The 18,615-nt window shown below is 40.4% G+C and overlaps 1 protein-coding gene and 1 long non-coding RNA gene across 2 annotated transcripts in view; one reads left to right on the top strand and one right to left on the bottom strand.

The window, feature by feature from the left end:
- Positions 1-15,220, bottom strand: part of LOC137323028 (uncharacterized) — a 143,090-nt gene extending 127,870 nt beyond the window's left edge. Inside the window, exon 1 of the long non-coding RNA XR_010963277.1 lies at positions 15,196-15,220. This is a non-coding gene — a long non-coding RNA (uncharacterized lncRNA). The remainder of the gene's footprint in view (positions 1-15,195) is intronic.
- pde4d (phosphodiesterase 4D, cAMP-specific) overlaps positions 1-18,615 on the top strand; it is a 642,699-nt gene that overhangs the window by 104,386 nt on the left and 519,698 nt on the right. The gene's annotated exons all lie outside the window — the stretch shown is intronic.

Here is an 18,615-nt window from a genome sequence, read left to right as displayed (position 1 = left end):
ACACCTCTTCGGTTGAAATAATAAACCACTTGACCTTCACTCGCATTGTTTATGATTTCACCTGATCCTTCCAATGTGCTACTGTCTTTCATACAGTGCAGCGTATTGTTAGCCCATAGGTATTTTGTATGGTAAATATCATTTATATCAGGTATCTGAATATTCTGTCCTGCAGATGCTGGATGCAAACAAATATCATTCATTAGGCATCTGGTATTGGCCTGTCATTAACCATTACCAATAGTGAAGTAGTAATGTTTTGATCATTTTTAATTCTTAATGACAGTTCACTTTTGTACAAGCTTGGTTCGTTTGAACATAAGGCATTGAAAAAATAGTATTTCATCTGAGCTTAAACACTCAAAGTTGCATCCCCTACACAATTATTATCAGTGATCAGTTTTTTAAAAAAAGCAGCTCCTGAGAAAATTGTGTAAAATTCCACATGGTTTCCGAAGAAAGCTATAGAGTATTTCCAGCACAGTCTGATTGCTGCTGTTCTCATTCTTTGATCATTGAGGATCTGTTGTCATGTTCTGAGAGAAAGACATTGACAGACTCAGTTGGAAGAAAAAGTTTATTATTCAGAGAATTGAGGTAAGATTGAATGATTGATCATGCCTGTTTAAATGCTGACAATTTCAAGCCAATCGCTATGTGATCAGTAATTGTACAGCCAACTTCAATTGAAGTAAAAAGCAAGCTCAGTGCAGAGACAAAATAACAAAGAAAATAATTGTTTTGACAGTGGCAACAGTGTTTCTGGTCTGTGATTTAGTACAGGATCTTTAGTCAATAACCCATTGTTGTGCATTGCTGAGAAATATCAGGATGTGGTAAAAATTTGATAGAGGGGTATACAGGGCCATTTCAAGGTCTTTTCCGGTACTGTACATTCCTATGGTCCTTAAGATGTGGATGAATCTAATTAAGACAAAGAGTGCAAATGCTGTAGATCTGTTCTCACAACCTACATAGTTCTTGTCTCACAATAATCTCTTTCAGGTTTCAAGTAATAGGCTTTGCTTCTATCATCACTGCTAGTTCTCAGGCAAAATAGATTAATGGGCATGGTTTTTACCCAGAGCCGGGAACCCAGCAAGTGGGTGGATGTTTGCGTGGAGAACCCGGAAGTCAAGTGAGTGCGTCGCAATCTGCGATTGCAACTCAATTGGAGGTCATTATTTTTGCTTCTGGGTTTCCCGTGCTACAGCCAGCCAGATTGACAGGCTGGCTGCCTGTCAGGAGTGAAAGGTGCTGCGAATCGGAGAGGAGGGAGGGAGAGATCATGGGCCATGGAAAACATCAGGTTGGGGGGGGCGTGGAGGACAATGGGGTGGGGTGGGCCTTGGAGAAGATCTGGAGGGGGGGGTCTTGGAGAAAATTGGGGACAGGGAGGTGATCGGATCGGCAGTCGGATGAAGAGTCGGAGGTGGGGGTGGTCTCCCATCAGTTGGGAGCCTTCGACCATCGCAGGGGGGTCTCCCATCAGAAGGGGTCTACTGCTGGTGTGGAGGTAGGCCAATCACGTTGAGCTTGCTGGGCCTGGATGAAGCACTCCTACTCCTCCGGGCCCACAAGCAGTGCAATAAAGGCACCCACCTCATGAATTTGGCCCTTCTCGCCTGCTTTCACCTGACGAGAATCAGAAGACATGGGAAACCTGTGCAAGTGAGCTTAAATTCATTTCAGCTTTAGAATCCACAAAAAATTAAGTACCTCAACTTTCTCAATGAGGTACATTGCCCCTTTAACAATACGCCCACCGTCATTAAGTGGGTATGGCACTTCCGAGTTTCGGATGCGTGTGCACCTACAAACGCCCCAGGGTTAAACCCGGAAGTGGGCGCGTTGGAGCTGAGTTGCAGTCCCACTTCAAAAAACTGTTATTTTTACCTCCCACCTGCCCATAATCCACCCATTCTTTGGGGTTAAAATTACCCTCCTGTGTCCAAAGCAGTCATTTATTAGGGAATCAAATTCTGTTGTTATTTTTTGCCAGCATAGTTGGAATCAAATTGGGAAAACTATTTGGAAATTCAGATGGTGAAGCACAGAATCTCACAGCACAGAAGGAGGCCATTCGGCTCATCGAGCCTGTGCCGGCTCTTTGAAAGAGATATCCAAATAGTCCCATTACCCTGCTCTTTCCACATAGCCCTGCATATTTTTCCAATTCAAGTATTTATCCAATTCCTTTTGAAAGTTATTATTGAATCTGCTTCCACCACCCTCTCAGGCAGTGCATTCCAGATCATAACAACTCGCTGGGTAAATCTTTTTTTCCTCATGTCGCCTCTGGTTCTTTTGCCAATTACCATAAATCTGTGTCCTCAGGTTATCGACCCTTCTGCCACTGGAAACAGTTTTTCCTTATTTACTCTATCCAAAGCCTTCATGATTTTGAACACCACTACCAAATCTCCCCTTAACTTTCTCTGCTCTAAGGAGAACAACCCCGGTTTCACTAATATCTCCACATATCTGAAGTCTTTCACCTCTGGTACCATTCTAGTAAAACTCCTCTGCACCCTCTCCAAGGCCTTCACATCCTTCCTAAAGTGTGGTGCTCAGAATTGGCTACAATACTCCAGCTGGGGCCTAACCAGCGTTTTATAAAGGTTTAGCATAACTTTTATACTCTGTGCCTCTATTTATAAAGTTGAGGATCCCTTATGCTTTTTAACAGCCTTCTCAACTTGTCCTGCCACCTTCAAGGACCTGTATCTGTTCTTGCATGCCCTTTAAAATTGTACCATGAAGTTTATATTGCCTCTTCTCATTCTTCCCACCAAAATGAATCATTTCATACTTCTCTGTGTTAAATTTCATCTGCCATGTGTCTGCCCATTTCAACAGTCTGTCTACGTCCTCCTGAAGTCTGTTACTATCCTCCTCACTGTTTACTACATTTCCGAGTTTCGTGTCATCTGCAAACTTTGAAATTATGCCCTGTATACCCAAGTCCAGGTCATTAATATATATCAAAAAGAGCAGTGGTCCCAACACCGACCCCCGAGGGACACCACTGTACACTTCCCTCCAGTCTGAAAAACTACCGTTCGTCACTGCTCTCTGCTTTCTATCCCTGGGCCAATTTCATATCCATGCTGCCACTGTCCCTTCAATCCCATGGGCTTCAATTTTGATAACACGTCTATTATGTGGTACTTTATTAAATGCCTTTTAAAAGTCCATATACACAATATCAACAGCACTGCCCTCATCAACCCTCTCTGTTACTTCATCAAAGAACTCAATCACGTTAGTCAAGCACGATTTGTCTTTAACAAATCCATGCTGGCTTTCATTTATTAAACTATATTTTTCCAAGTGCCAATTAATTTTGTCCCAGATTAATGTCTCTGGAAGTTTCCCCACCACTGACTTTAGGCTGACTGGCCTGTAATTGCCGGGTATATTCCTCTCCCCTTTTTTGAACAGGGGTGTAACATTTGCAATCCTCCAGTCCTCTGGCACCACTCCCGTATCTAAGGAAGATTGGAAGATTGTGGCCAGAGCCTCCGCAATTTCCACCCCTACTTCTCTCAGCAACCTAGAATGCACCCCATCCGGACCGGGTGACTTTTCTACTTTCAGCATTGCCAACCTTTTAAGTACCTCCTCTTTATCTATTTTTATCCTATCCAATTTCTCTACTACCTCCTCCTTTACTGTGACATTGGCAGCATTCTCTTTAGTGAAGACAAATGCAAAGTGCTCATTTAGTACCTCAGCCATGCCCTCTGCCTCCACAAGAAAATCTCATTTTTTGGTCCTCATTCGGCCCCACCCTTCCTTTGACTATCCTTTTACCATTTATATGTTTATAAAAGACTCCATGGTTCCCTTTTATGTTAGCTGCTAATCTATTTTTGTGCTCTGTCTTTGCCACTCTTATTTCCTTTTGCAGTTCTCCCCTGTAATTTCTGTATTCAGCTTGGTTCCCTACTGTATTATGAACCTGACATTTATCATAAGCCTCTTTTTTTCTGTTTAATTTTAATCTCTATATCTTTAGTCTTCCAGGGAGCTCTAGCTTTGATTGCCATTCCTTTCCCCCTCGTGGGAATGTGTCTAGTCTGTACCCAAACTTTGTCCTCTTTGAAAGCCTCCCATTGCTCATTTACTGTTTTACTTGCCAATCTTTGATTCCAATCCACCTGGGCCAGATCCCTTTTCAACTCACTGAATTTAGTCCTCCTCCAGTTGAGTATTTTCGCATTTGATTTTTCCTTGTTCTTTTTGTTCACTGTATCATGAGGTTTAGAGCAGTTATCACCGTTTCCCAAATACTCCCCCATTGAAACATGCTCCACTTGCCCCACTTCATTCCCCAGAACTAGATCCAGCACTGCTTCCTCCTCATTGGGTTGGAAACATACTGATCAAGAAAGTTCTCTTGAACACATCTCACGAATTCCTCCCCTGCTGTGCCCTTTACACTGTTATTTTCCCAGTCTATATTAGGATAATTGAAGTCCCCCATTATCACTGCTCTCATGTTCTTGCATATTTCTGCAATTTGCCTGCAAATTTGCTGCTCTATCTCCTTCCCACTATTTGGTGACCTATATTATACACTCAGCAATGTAATAGCTCCTCTATTGTTCCTTAATTGTAACCAAATAGATTCTGTCTTTGAACCCTCAAGCACAGCATCCCTTTCCAAGACTGTAGCAATATCTTTGATCAATACTGCCACCCTCATCCTTTTTTTCCTTCCCTATCTTTCCTGTATACATTGTAGCCAGGACTATTAAGTGCTCATTCCTCCCTTTGTTTGAGCTAGGTCTCCGTCATTGCCACTATATTATAATCCTATGTGGCTACTTGTGCCTACAGCTCACCAATCTTTTTTTTAATTCGTTCATGGGATGTGGGCGTCGCTGGCAAGGCCGGCATTTATTGCCCATCCCTAATTGCCCTTGAGAAGGTGGTGGTGAGCCGCCTTCTTGAACCGCTGCAGTCCGTGTGGTGAAGGTTCTCCCACAGTGCTGTTAGGAAGGGAGTTCCAGGATTTTGACCCAGCGACGATGAAGGAACGGCGATATATTTCCAAGTCGGGATGGTGTGTGACTTGGAGGGGAACGTGCAGGTGGTGTTGTTCCCATGTGCCTGCTGCTCTTGTCCTTCTAGGTGGTAGAGGTCACTGGTTTGGGAGGTGCTGTCGAAGAAGTCTTGGCGAGTTGTTGCAGTGCATCCTGTGGATGGTACACACTGCAGCCACTGTGCGCCGGTGGTGAAGAGAGTGAATTTTTAGGGTGGAGTAATGTTTAGGGCTCCCTGTATTTCCGTACATGCACTCCAACCCCATCTTAGTCTGCCTCATATGTCCCCCCCTGTCTAGAATTTACAGCACAGAAACAGGCCATTCAGCCCAACTGGTCTTTGCCGGTGTTTATGCTCCACATGAGCCTCCTCCCACCCTACTTCATCTCACCCTATCAGCAGTCTAAAGCGCATGCACATTATCAGGTTAAAAGATATAATAAAGGTCTCAACAATTTCCAAAGAGAATCAATCTCAAACTCACGCTCAGAATCGGTCCAATGAGCAACTGATGGACAATGGAGTTTACCGTGTGGTGGTGAACATTAAAATTAACCCCAAGAAGCAGAGAAAGTCGAGGAAGGAGAGCTACTCCATCCACATCCGCAAAGTGATGAAACAGGTTCACCCCGACACTGGCATCTCCAAGGCCACGAGCATCATGAACTCCTTTGAATCCCTATTCTGATGTCTGTTCTGAAATAGCATGGATAAGAGAGCCTCACTTGAACTCGAACTCCGAACATGCAGTTTATTTATTCGTTTAAATATATTTTTCCCATTTTACAAAGACAGAAAAACAGCCACTTTAGACTCTTGTTATTTAGAATTTCTTATCCTGTCAGTACTTCATACCAGACTCAGCAGTGATAGTTGTTTTGCTTTGCCACCTTTGGGGGATGAATTGGTTTACTTTTTAAAATATAGAATTTTGTAAAGATTCTTTTTTTATTCATTATTTCTGTGAAATAATCATGTTTATGTTATTAATTAAAATAAATAATGTTTGGGTGTAATTGTAACAATTTTACTAAATTTGCTTGTAAAGCATGAATTTACATTTTTTATAAAAGTGATTTTATGAATACAATATACAACAGATTTTATTGAAATGTTAATTATTTTTGCATAACAGCTTCTTTTGAAGGGCAGTTTTAACTGTGACCACTACTGAGAAATAAATTAGGCAAGTAATTCTAAAACTGGCAGTGCCCCACAAATAATATACTGAAAACATCTTCTTCCTGGTATCATTTATTATTAAGATACAGAATTATTTTTAGCTGGAGGGTAGCTTCAGAACAATGCAGTTTGGGGTGAAAAGCATATAAAAACTCCCCACTGGAAGATTTCTGAAAAAAATTACATTGTTATGATCTGGCATGCACTGCCTGAAAGGGTGGTAGAAGCAGATTCAACAGTAACTTTCAAAAGGGAATTGGATATGTATTTAAAAAAGAGAAAATTGCAGGGCTATGGTGAAAGAGCAGGGGAGTAGGACTAATTGGATAGCTCTTCAGAGAGCCGGCACAGTCATAATGGGGTGATTTTAAACCCCAAGAATGGGCGGGTGGGAGTTGAAAATCGTTGGTTTTTTTTGGGTCGCAACCGCAAAATTTTCAGACTTTGCATTCCCAGTGGGAAGCCTGTACTTTCCCGCACCGACGATAAAACGCGGAAATAAAGCCGGGTTGCGGTCGCCACCCATAAAACAACTATCTTCAACTCCTACCCACCCCCAACCCACCCGTTCTTGGGGTTTAAAATCACCCCCAATGGGCTGAATGGCTTCCTTCTGTGCTGTATGATTCCATGATTTCAACAACAACCACTTGCATTTGTATAGCGCTTTTGACATAGGAAAATGTCCCAAGGTGTTTCACAGAGGCATAATCAAAAAAAACATTAATTCAGCAGCTGACAAAAGTGTTAAAGGTGGGAAAGTGAATACTTTGTAAAGGTAACTTAATAATACGTCATTGCTTCCTATTATTAAAAGAATGTCCAGTTTTGTCCTCTTTCACCTCTCCTGAAGGCAATGACTCATACTGTCATATGGCTCTACAGGTGCAGCAGCCTCTGGTACCTCACTGGATAGAGATCCAAGGGGAAATTTTAATGGATGGAAAATCATGGGCCAGGAGTGCACAATTTCCTGATATGCATTCGCATTGTGCATCAGGAATGTTGAAGTTGAAAATCTCTCTTTAGAGTAGGAGCTGTGGCCGTTTCTCTCCCCATTATGTTTTTGGGTTTTCACACTACGTATTCTCCTTTGGTTCATTGTCACTGACTAATCCCGAAAGCAGACTGAATGTCCCTTATGAACACAATGTGTAGGTAAATGTACTGACACATAGGGGTCAAACAGAGAACCCTTGTCACTGCATGGTAACTTAATTGAATATATCTCTACATGAATATATCACTACATGATAACCTTGACTTAAGAAGGCAGAATAATGTACACACTACCAAACTGGCTCAGGGTATAAACCAACAGACAAATGTATTTCACAGCTAAATGAACAGTAATTAGTACAAATAGTACATTAAGCAGTAATTTCAAACTATTCTTCTTGAAATGTCAACATGACAAAAATGTTTCCCCTTTGCTATCCCTCAGTATTAAACTAACCCTTTAAACATGGTTGCTATTTTTTATATGACTATTTGCTACCACAGATTAGCTTTTTACCCCTGATGGCCTCAGACTGACTGGCCTCTTGTTGCAGTACTACCAAAATATAGCTCCAAATTTCTTCAAAGATATCCCAGAACAAAGGGAAAACAGATAGTTCCCATAACTATATTTAGATGGTCAGATTTTCAACAGGATCCAAAAGTGCATTTGCCCACACAAATGCAACTACAAAGAAAACATATATAAACAGCCGAACAGGGTGTTTGTAATTGAATGGGATGGCTTGACTCCTCCTTGAGAAACCCACTGATCTGTTCAACCACTTTGATTAACTTGCGACTGCAGGAAATTAACTCTTCTCCAGAGACGCTGCGGGACAGAATGACAGTAATGGCTCTGCACTTAATAAACATTGGCATAATAAACCAACCGTCAACTTTCAGATCCACATTGACGAGACTGGAATGTATATTCTCAGCAGTATGCAGAAATAGCTAGCAGTAAGCAATTTAAACCCGGTGCTTGTTGTGAACCCAATAAATAGTTCAGCAAAAATGCTTCATTTTTGTCACACTCCTCCCTAGCCTGGGGACAATGAGTCTGATTGTTGCACCCCATTCTTCAGCAGGGCATGAACGTAGGACCTTCTTGGTCTACATGGCTTTTCACCATATGATGCATACATGTGTCTAATGGAGGAGCAAGTGTTTATTTCTAAAAAGCGTCAGACCCTTAACACAGTAAACTCTGTCTCCACATCTCTGGGTCATATACAGTGACTGACATGTGTTGCACAGCCAAGCAAACAAGGTCAAACAGCAGGTGGCTAAGACAACACAACTGTAGTTCATTTAGACCTCCTAAAATCAAAATCACAGCTCTGATAGGGTAACAACAATACCGCTTGATATGCATTTTATTTTTAACTAGTAATTTCAACATATGCATCCACACTTCAATCAAGTGTTGTTGAACTGTGATCAGGACTGGAAGACCCAGCCAATTTTGACTCTTCCCACATCAAGGGTCACCAAGGTTAGTCGTAGGAACCCCACTGTTATCCTGACTGAGATCTGCTAACTCAGACCAGTGAACAAACCTGAGACTTCTCAGCTTTATGGCTCAGTGCCAGACCAAGTACATGTTTCCCAACTCAGCCAATGGGAAGAAAGTTTTGATAATGGACTGCCATATGTAATCTGGTGTGATTTATTGTTATAAATAAGTCATCAGGCTGATTAAGGCTTACAGAAGCAAACTTGATCATTTATGCTTGTGCTAATAGTTGTATGGTGGGCATGTGATAAATTGTACAATGTTGGCAACAATACTGTGTAATTTTGGTAACTGACAAAGTACTTGCAAAACTGATGAGAAGTAAGGTCTCAATTTCCCCCTTCTTCATATGAAAAAGTTATTACCCACTCAGTCATTAAGGGTCAGGGGTCTTAATTTAGAGGCATGTTTACTCAGGTTGTCATGTGATGCTGCACTATGTGTACTACCAGTCTGTTTTCCCCTTCTTGATCCCTGCAAAGCCACATCAAATCTGACCGGTTATGTGCCCTATCTGATTTAGCAAATTGTAACAGAATGAGGAAGAAATTAAACAGGTTGCCACATTTCACTGAACTAATAGATCTAATAGTGGCATTGCTGCTTTGAATTCTGGAGTACAGTTTCTTATGTTTACTGTGGTCCCACTGTAACCCAAATGTGACAATCCAATTAATTGCTCTGCATTGCAAGAACAGATTTTTAAACTTCAACCTCCCCTCCCCCTTCCCCACGATCTTAGCTTATCATGGATGCCAGTGATTCACAGCCGGCTTAGCAGCAAAAAAGAAAATGCTGCAAATATGCAACAGGTCTATCAGTACTTGAAAAAAAGAAAGGCAGATTCACCTTTCAGCTGGAGACCTTTTATCAGAACTGTTTTGAAAAAGGGTTTTCACCGGACATTTTATTAACTCCCTTTTTCCCTTTTCAGATGCAGCTGTATTTCCAGAATTTTTTGTTTTATTTCAGATAGTCCGCATTGAGAGTTATTTTTGTATTTTATTTCTACATGCTGCAGCAATCATTTTCTTGCTCAAAGTCGGTATCATTAACTGGTCATTTAAAGTTGCCAGAAAAAGTAACAAGCCTGAGGATTGGTTGCAGTTTAGAGTTCAGCAAAAAAGGACCAAGAGATTGATTAATAGGGGAAAAATAGAGTATGAGTAAACTTGTAAGGAACATAAAAGTGGACTGTAAAAGCTTCTACAAGTATGTAAAAAGAAAAAGATTATTGAAGACAAATGTAGGTCCCTTACAGTCAGAAACGGGAGAATTTATAATGGGGAACAAGGAAATGGCTGAGCAATTTAACAAATACTTTGGTTCTGTCTTCACGGAAGAGGACACAAATAACTTCCCAGAAATGCTAGGGAACCAAGGGACTAGTGAGAAGGAGGAATTAAAGGAAATTAGTATTAGTAAAAAAAATAGTGCTGGAGAAATTAATGGGACTGAAAGCCGATAAATCCCCAGGACCTGATAATCTGCATCCCAGAGTACTAAAAGAGGTAGCCATGGGAATAGTAGCTGCATTAGTTGGCATCTTCCAAAATTCTATAGATTATGGAACAGTTCCTGCAGATTGAAGGGTGGCAAATGTAACCCCACTATTTAAAAAAGGAGGGAGAGAGAAAACAGGGAACTACAGACCGGTTAGCCTAACATCAGTGGTAGGGATATAAAGGATGCGATAACAGGACACTTAGAAAATATCAATGGGATTAGACAAAGTCAACATGGATTTATGAAAGGGAAATCATGTTTGACAAACCTACTGGAGTTTTTTGAGGATGTAACTGGTAGAATAGATAAGGGAGAACCAGTCGTTGTGGTTTATTTGGATTTTCAGAAGGCCTTTGATAAAGTCCCACATAAGAGGTTAGTGTGCAAAATTGAAGCAAGTGGGATTGGGGGTAATATACAGGCATGGATTGAAAATTGGTTAACAGACAGGAAAGAGAGAGTAGGAATAAATGGGTCTTTTTCGGGGTGGCAGGCAGTGACTAGTGGGGTACCGCAGGGATCAGTGCTTGGGCCCCAGCTATTCACAATATATATCAATGATTTGGATGAGGGAACCAAATGTAATATTTCCAAGTTTGCTGATGACACAAAACTAGGTGGGATTGTGAGTTGTGAGGAGGATGCAAAGAGGCTTCAAGGTAATTTAGGCAAGGTGAGTGAGTGGGCAAATACATGGCAGATGCAGTATAATGTGGATAAATGTGAAGTTATCCACTTTGGAAGGAAAAACAGAAAGGCAGAATATTATTTAAATGGTGATAGATTGGGAAATGTTGATGTACAAAGGGACCTGGTTGTCCTTGTACACCAGTCACTGAAAGTAAACATGCAGGTGCAGCAAGCAGTTAGATATGTTGGCCTTCATTGCAAGAGGATTTGAGAACAGGAACAAGGATGTCTTACTGCAGTTATACAAGGCCTTGGAGTATTGTGTGCAGTTTTGGTCTCCTTGCCCAAGAAAGGATATACTTGTCATAGAGGGAGTGCAGCAAAGGTTCACCAGACTAATTCCTGGGATGGCAGGGCTGTGGTATGAGGAGAGATTGGGTCAACTAGGCCTGTATTCACTCGAGTTGAGAAGAATGAGAAGGGATCTCATTGAAACATATAAAATTCTGACAGGGCTCGACAGACTGGATGCAGGGAGAATGTTTCCCCTGGCTGGGTGGGGTCTAGAACGAGGGGTCACAATCTCAGGATACGCGATAGGACATTTAGGACTGAGATGAGGAGAAATTTCTTCACTCAGAGGGTGGTGAACCTGTGGAATTCTCTACCACAGAAGGCTGTGGAGGCCAAGTCACTGAATATATTTAAGAAGGAGCTAGATAGATTTCTAGACACAAAAGGCATCAAGGGGTATGGGGAGAGAGCAGGAATATGGTATTGAGATAGAGGATCAGCCATGATCATATTGAGTGGCGGAGCAGGCTCGAAGGGCTGAATGGCCTACTCCTGCTCCTATATTCTATGTTTCTATGGTCATCCCACTTGTGTATACGTACGGGTAAATGTGATGCATTAGTTGGTGGTTTATGCAGGTGCTGATGACCTGCAAACTCATGTTTATGACTTGTGAATCATGTGCTCGATGTTGCAAAATATTTTTTTAAATGAAAATTTCCTTTTTTGCCTTTTCAAAATCCCACAGCAATCTTATTCCATGCTCAGCAAGAGTCCTGACAGACAGAAAGGATTCAGGCTGTGGTCATAACTGCAGGCACCTACTGTCCTTATCTCTTCAGCTGGTAGCTCTATTACAGGGAATGGGAAAACTGAATCACTGGTCAGCTGTAGCATTGACCCTCCCTCCTTGTTCTATTTTCCTTACTCTTGTGGAGTACTGGTTTCTCAGTACTTCTTAGGTGACATTTATAATTATTGCTAGCACTGCTCCCAAGTTACTGATAACAGGAAAATCTCATCCAATGTGTTCTTAAATTTTGCTACCTGGCTTATGAGTATTGGTATTTTTTTATCTATTGTTTACCTTAAACCTTTCCAGTTGGTTCATTCAAATTGTTTTAGCTGAGCAAGTGCATTAGAATTAATTTCTTTTGTTCTGAAGTAACTATCATTACGTAACAAAATCAAATACAATTTCCATGTCCTATAAGAAGATTGTCTTTGGATTTATAAAGCAAGACGAACTCTTGGAGTATTGAATTTGAATCTATTAAGGCTGTCAAGTCATATTATAACTGTTCATAAGTGTTCGAATTTTTCATGCAGATTGATGCACCTGCTATTGTATTTTCATATAGATTTAACTTGCACTTCAATTCTTACACTTTCGTTACAACACACCTCGGTTATTAGTTGCGCTAGACCCTTTTCAATGAAAACTACTGGGAAAGAAGCCACCAAGAAGAACATTTAAAATTCTTTATTCTGTAGAGTTGCCAAAAAAAAAATCATAGCAGTAATTTTGTTGAGTTTTGCTTAACTTCCACTATTCATTGCTCTGAAGATAATGCTAGATGGTATACCTAAAATTCTGCTTATTAACTTTTCTACATTACAGACAGAATATTATTCGTGATGCAAGGCTCTGAGCTGTGGACTGGTCGGACTCGGTTCCTTTCTTTGATTTCCCACAGGAAAATTTCTTTATGTCAAACATGTTGTCAAAAGAAAGTGCCGAGCAGATGCTATACACTTATACATGGACAGTGGGAAGGAAGGAGAGAAATTGTTGTGGAAGTTGCATTATTTCATGCTTGTGCACATCTCCTCAGCTGGATCAAGAGTAACAATGGTTTGAGACTTAAAAAGGAGAAAAATCGGTTGCCTTAAAATTGCTTTTAGCAATTTCTATTGGATGATTATAAATTATATATGATTCTCTTAACTAATCAATCTCCTGTGTCATTGCGCATGGGGAATCAAGATGAAGTGCAATCTTCAGGTCAAGCAGAATTAGAGGGTGGGGGGATAATTGGACGAAGGTGGAGAAGCTGGGAAACTGAGAGTGGGGAAAAGTTGGGAAACACAAGCGGGGACAGGAGTCTGAGAAAGTACACTGCGGAGAGAAGGGGTGCTTTGCTTTGAATTTTTGAAGAGGCCCCTGATTTTTAAAATTTGAAGCGATTTTGAGCTTTTCAGGTTCCGGGATATACCTAAACGTATGTACTGGCCCCAATTTCTCACAATTTGAACAGGGCCCTGTTTTTAATTTTTTTTCCAGATTTCTTCCTTTAGTTCAAGGGCCCAAATTAAATATTCTAAGCCAAAAATGAAATTGTGAGATAGGATATTTTAAACCTAGGTGATTGCAGCTCCAGTGTCAACGTAAGCTACTGTAGGTTTTAATTAAGTTCGTATCAGTAAAAGATTTTTATCCTGGACATAGCTTGAATGGTGTCAGCTAATGTTAGCTCACAACATTGGAAACCCAGATCACAGTGTCACCTGGAGGCACAACAGGTAGTGCAGATAAATGTGAACACTTTTGAAATGAAAAATACCATAGAAAGCAATTGACGAGAGTTTTCAATGCACTTAGAAGTGGAATGAGCTGACCCAACTACTAATTAGTTGAAATGTATTTTCCTGTTACATTCACTGATGTGTACACCCTGCTATAACTACAGTTAGAATTGGTATTGTACTCGTCATAGTTTTCAAACTATTTGGAAATCTTCAATTCCAAACGTGATTCTGGATAAAAATCTTTTACTGATATGAACCTACAGTAGCTTACATTGACACTGGAGCTGCAAGCACCTCAGTTTAAAATATCCCATCTCACAATTTCATTTTTGGCTTAGAATATTTAATTTGACACACAAGTATCAACTAAATAATGAGCTGACTAGATTTTCACATACCTACTGCCAGGTTAAGTTGTGCAGGGTATAATATAACCTGGTAACATACATTTCATAAGACTCGATCTTAGCAATGTGTTCAAATTTCATCTGCAAAATATAGTTTATAATAAAATGCCTAAACCCCCAAACCGTCTCAGTACCACACCTATTGGGTCAATTGTAATAGTTTGTCAAATCTTCAGTCCAAATTTCTATTGCTTTGCGTCACTGTCACTATAAATATAACTATATTTTAAAATTGGAAACTCAACAAGGAACTGAAATGGGGAAGTTATCTATTAACAGTGCTAAACGGTAAACTACCATGCAGCTACTCGTAGCATTTATTTAAAATTTTATTATAAAATATTGGGAATTGGAAACTCAAAGTAGGACTACTTCACGTTATTATATGTACCTGCTCATAATTTCTAACTTTAATTCCTCCAAATAGAGCCAAATGTAGCAGCTAATAACCTTCTGGAGAAGAAGTGAATGATGTTTTATATAAAGTCATGGACATATTACTTTTAAACCAAACAGAATAAAATACAATTAATATTTTATGATATTAAAGTGTGGTGCAACAGAATATTCAATGATAAGCTGTTGAACATGGAATTCAAAGTTGCAATTATACTGGCACTTTTGCAAGAGCATTTTGGCTGTGCATTGGAATGAAGTGGCAGTGTAACGCCTGAGTCAAGTGCTAATCTGACTCTGAATTGCACTAAACTCAAGCTGTGCGAGAGCCCTGCAGCAGGCCATCTCACACTGGGTATAACTCCAGCCTGGTGTGACCCCAAGCTTAAAAGGAGGTCCTGGCCAAATTATAAACTTTGTATTGAGCCCTTTAAATGAGAAAGCAGACACACTTTTTCGCAGTCTCCGAACATTAAAAAAATACTTGAGGGGAAAAGAGCTCTGCTCAGGCATGTAAGCATGCATCCACAGAGCTCTCTCCTGGTGGACTGAATGAGATTTGTAGCCCAAAGTATAACTCCAGTTTTTCCAACTGCGCATCACACTCGACAGATGCTGGTCTCAGTGCGGTATAACTGTGGTCTCACAAACTTGTTAATAACACCAGGAAATCTTGCTTACCTTGTGGTGCTCACAGCTTATTTGTTCTCCCTTGAAGGATAAATTCTGTCTTCAACAGTTTGTCATTTGAATAACTTCTATGTGCATATGCTTTGTGATCCCACGGTACCTGGTTCCAAGAGTAGTATTTTGGAAAATGTTAACAGTTTTGCCATTAACCGTACTTTCATTGAAGAAATAACTTTCTGGAATCTGTAATGCTGCATTTAGGTTGCCTGCTCAAATTGAAACTGGGTTGGAATTTGATCAAAATCAGCATGCTTGAACGTATCTAAGTCTCTCAGATGAAAGCGAGCCTGGGACCAGAGAACATGGAAGTGTAACCTGTTGATAAGCTCAGCAGCAGTGCATTTTTATTCCGGTTTCATGTATCATGACATCAATGTTTCAGGATGTTGGGACATTTTCTTCCCCTTGCTAGCACACTTTCTAAAGGGGATAATAGTTTCAGTTTATCACTTCCAAGAATACTCCAAATCCACAGTTACAATATTGGTCCCGATATTTACAGGAAGGGTGCGGGTGAGGCCGAAGACGGCTGAAGAACCTGGCAAGGCCGGGGACGCGGAGGTCCTGCTGAACTTAACGGCAGGACCTCATGAATAACTTGTAGGCCCATCTCCCACCCGGCAGCCAGCCAAACGGACAGCCTGTCCGGGGGGCAGGAGGCCACAGCCAGGGCCCCTTGGGGATGGTCCGCAGTAATCGGGAGGGGGGAGAGGCCAGCAATCGGGGCTGGGGGGAGGCCAAAGGCTTCCTTGAGGGGCCTGGGGGAGCACTCCTCCTCCAGGCCCACAACGAGGGCTGAAAGAGGCACTTACCTGGGGGAGTCAGCAGCTCCTGCCGGGTTTCCCGACCCTTGGGAAACCCGTGTGGCAATAGTAAATTTCAAATCAGGCTCCCAATTGCACTGTGTGAGCCTGATTTAAATATGTTAATTAAAATGTCCTGCCTCTCCACGGCTGGACACTTGGACGCCCCACTAACCGCCACCGTAAAAAAGGCGCCCCTTCCAAGCCTCTCCCGCCCGTCATGGAAGGAGTTAATATCAAGGCCATTGTATCCACTTTTGGGCATCTTACTTTAGAAAGGATGTCAAAGTCACGGAGAGGGTATAGAAAAGATTTACTAGAATAATATCAGGGATGAGAGGCTTTAGTTACAAGTAGAGACTAGAGAAACTAGGGCTTAGAAATTCGATTGCGCAATGTCCGTTTTCAAGCAAAATGCGAGCAAATAGATAGAAGCAGACTGTTTTCAATAGTTATGGGGTCAAGAATGAGGTTCCATAGATACAAAATTAAATGAAAGAGATATAGAACAGAAGGCAAGAGAAACTTCTTTACATAGAGAGATGTGAGGCTATGCAACTTGCTTTTGCCTCCATCACTAACCCTGGAAACAATGTCAACATTCAAGATTGGATAGGTAGAAGAAGGAAAAGGGGTTGAGGGTATTTGGGAATGGGTGGGTAAATGTGACTTATGACTTTTTGCTCACGTGAATGTAAACACTAACACAGATAGGTTGGGCCGAATGGCCTGCTTCCATGTCATAACTCCTATGTATAAGTATTTGAAAAATCAAAATGTTTATAAGGGTATCAAGAAAGAGCAGAGAAATGGGTCTAAGTGGACATATCTTTCAGAGAGACAACACAGATGCGATGGGCCGCATGGCCTCCTTCAATGTTGCAAAATTCTATAAAATCCTCACTTTTCAAATCCAACCACTTGTGATTGGCAAATGCTGTTAATTTGGTCCTAATTTGAAACAGGATAAATGATCCCTGAATTGAATGTCTTTTTTTTACCAACTTCTAACCCAAAATCAAAACAGAATTTTGCATTACTTTGTTTGTGAAATAAACATTCATGTCAACAAAAACATAAAATTTAATATTGCTGATGTTTTAATTAATATATTTTATATAATTATTAATATCAATTATTTTCTGAAAAAGTGATACAGACACCTAAACTATGAGACCAAAGTAATGCTGGTACATAGAAGCTGAACCGTTCACAGATGGACCAAAAATAATCTTATTGCCTTCTTTTTTAACTGTTTTTGCTGAATTTAAATCACCACATTCCACCTCCTCTCCTTTGTATAAAGGTTGTTACATTCTAGTGATAGAAGTGCCTCGCTTTTCAAAGATATCACAGTCAAGAAACACTCAAGGCCAATTTATGAGAAAATTGCAAGTCATAGATTTAAGTTACAAGTTTTTGAAAATGGGTTCCTTTATTGCTGTGTGAGTAGTATTGCATCACAAAATAACAGAGTCATGGTTAGCATGAAAAGTTTTTGCAATCTATACTTTTGAACTAATAGGTCAACAGTGTGCTGCTTGGCATACATCATTTTTAAGGGACGTAGTCCACTCTTCAGTTGCAGACCTGTCCTGCATCAGTGCTGTCTCTGTTCAAAGTGAGATGTGACTGGGGGGGGAATTGCATCTGTTTTGTGTTGCTAGCTCTGACCTTATGACTTTACAAAACTCAGAGGAATAATTCAAACATTCCAAAGCAATATTTTTGCCTCTCCCTCCTGCCTCCTGTTTCATTAATCATTTTTTTTAAACAAAACAAATTTAGCACTGATTACTTGTTAGTGATTTTTGTTTCCTGTTTTTACTTCAAAAATAATGAATGAAATGGGGGATGGGGAAGCAAAGTATACTATGTTAAAGACATGTGCTGGTTCATAGCCATTTTAAAGGTAATTAATGGCAAGCTTCTTAGTCAGAAAAATGTATTGCAATTATTTTTGCATGACTGCTGTGATTTGGCCCATTAGTCAAGGAATGACTGCAATTTTTGTAAGTGTTATTGGTGTTAAGTGTGTGAGCTCTGATAGAAACAAGAGAATAAGGCATGAAAAAAAAATTGCCATGAGCTCTTCCAGCTTACCTCATTTTCAGATCATTTACTCTCCTTCCTGCCTTAGCCTCAAGCCAGATCCTCCTAATCCATTTAATCTATGTATTTGTTTTTTTCTAATACAAACGATTTTTACAGACATTCGAAAACAAATTTGCTATTAGTTGCAGTCTATGTATATTTTCTGACCTGGGATCCTATGATTTTGACTTCTGCACCAGTGGGTTTGATGTTTTTTGACTGACCATAATCCAGGGGGCAACTTTTATCCCAGTATAACTAATATAGAAACAAAGATACATGGCCCACTGAGAATTATACATGATGAATTGGGTTTTTACTTAGTCCTGTCTTTAATGCTGTGTGGAAATTCATGCAGAATATTTCAGTTCAGTGACTAAGCTTTCTTAGATTTATTGAAACTCAATAGAAACTAATATGTACTTATATTATTAGAAATAGCTATCCAGTGATTTGATATGTGGTCTGTCTTACCCCACACAAACCATGGGATTGTGATGTAAAAATTAACCCA

The sequence above is a fragment of the Heptranchias perlo genome, chromosome 1, assembly GCF_035084215.1.
Source record: "Heptranchias perlo isolate sHepPer1 chromosome 1, sHepPer1.hap1, whole genome shotgun sequence".
Lineage (NCBI taxonomy): Eukaryota > Metazoa > Chordata > Chondrichthyes > Hexanchiformes > Hexanchidae > Heptranchias > Heptranchias perlo.
Note: the sequence above shows the minus strand (reverse complement) of the source record. Positions and strands in the feature narration are given on the sequence as shown.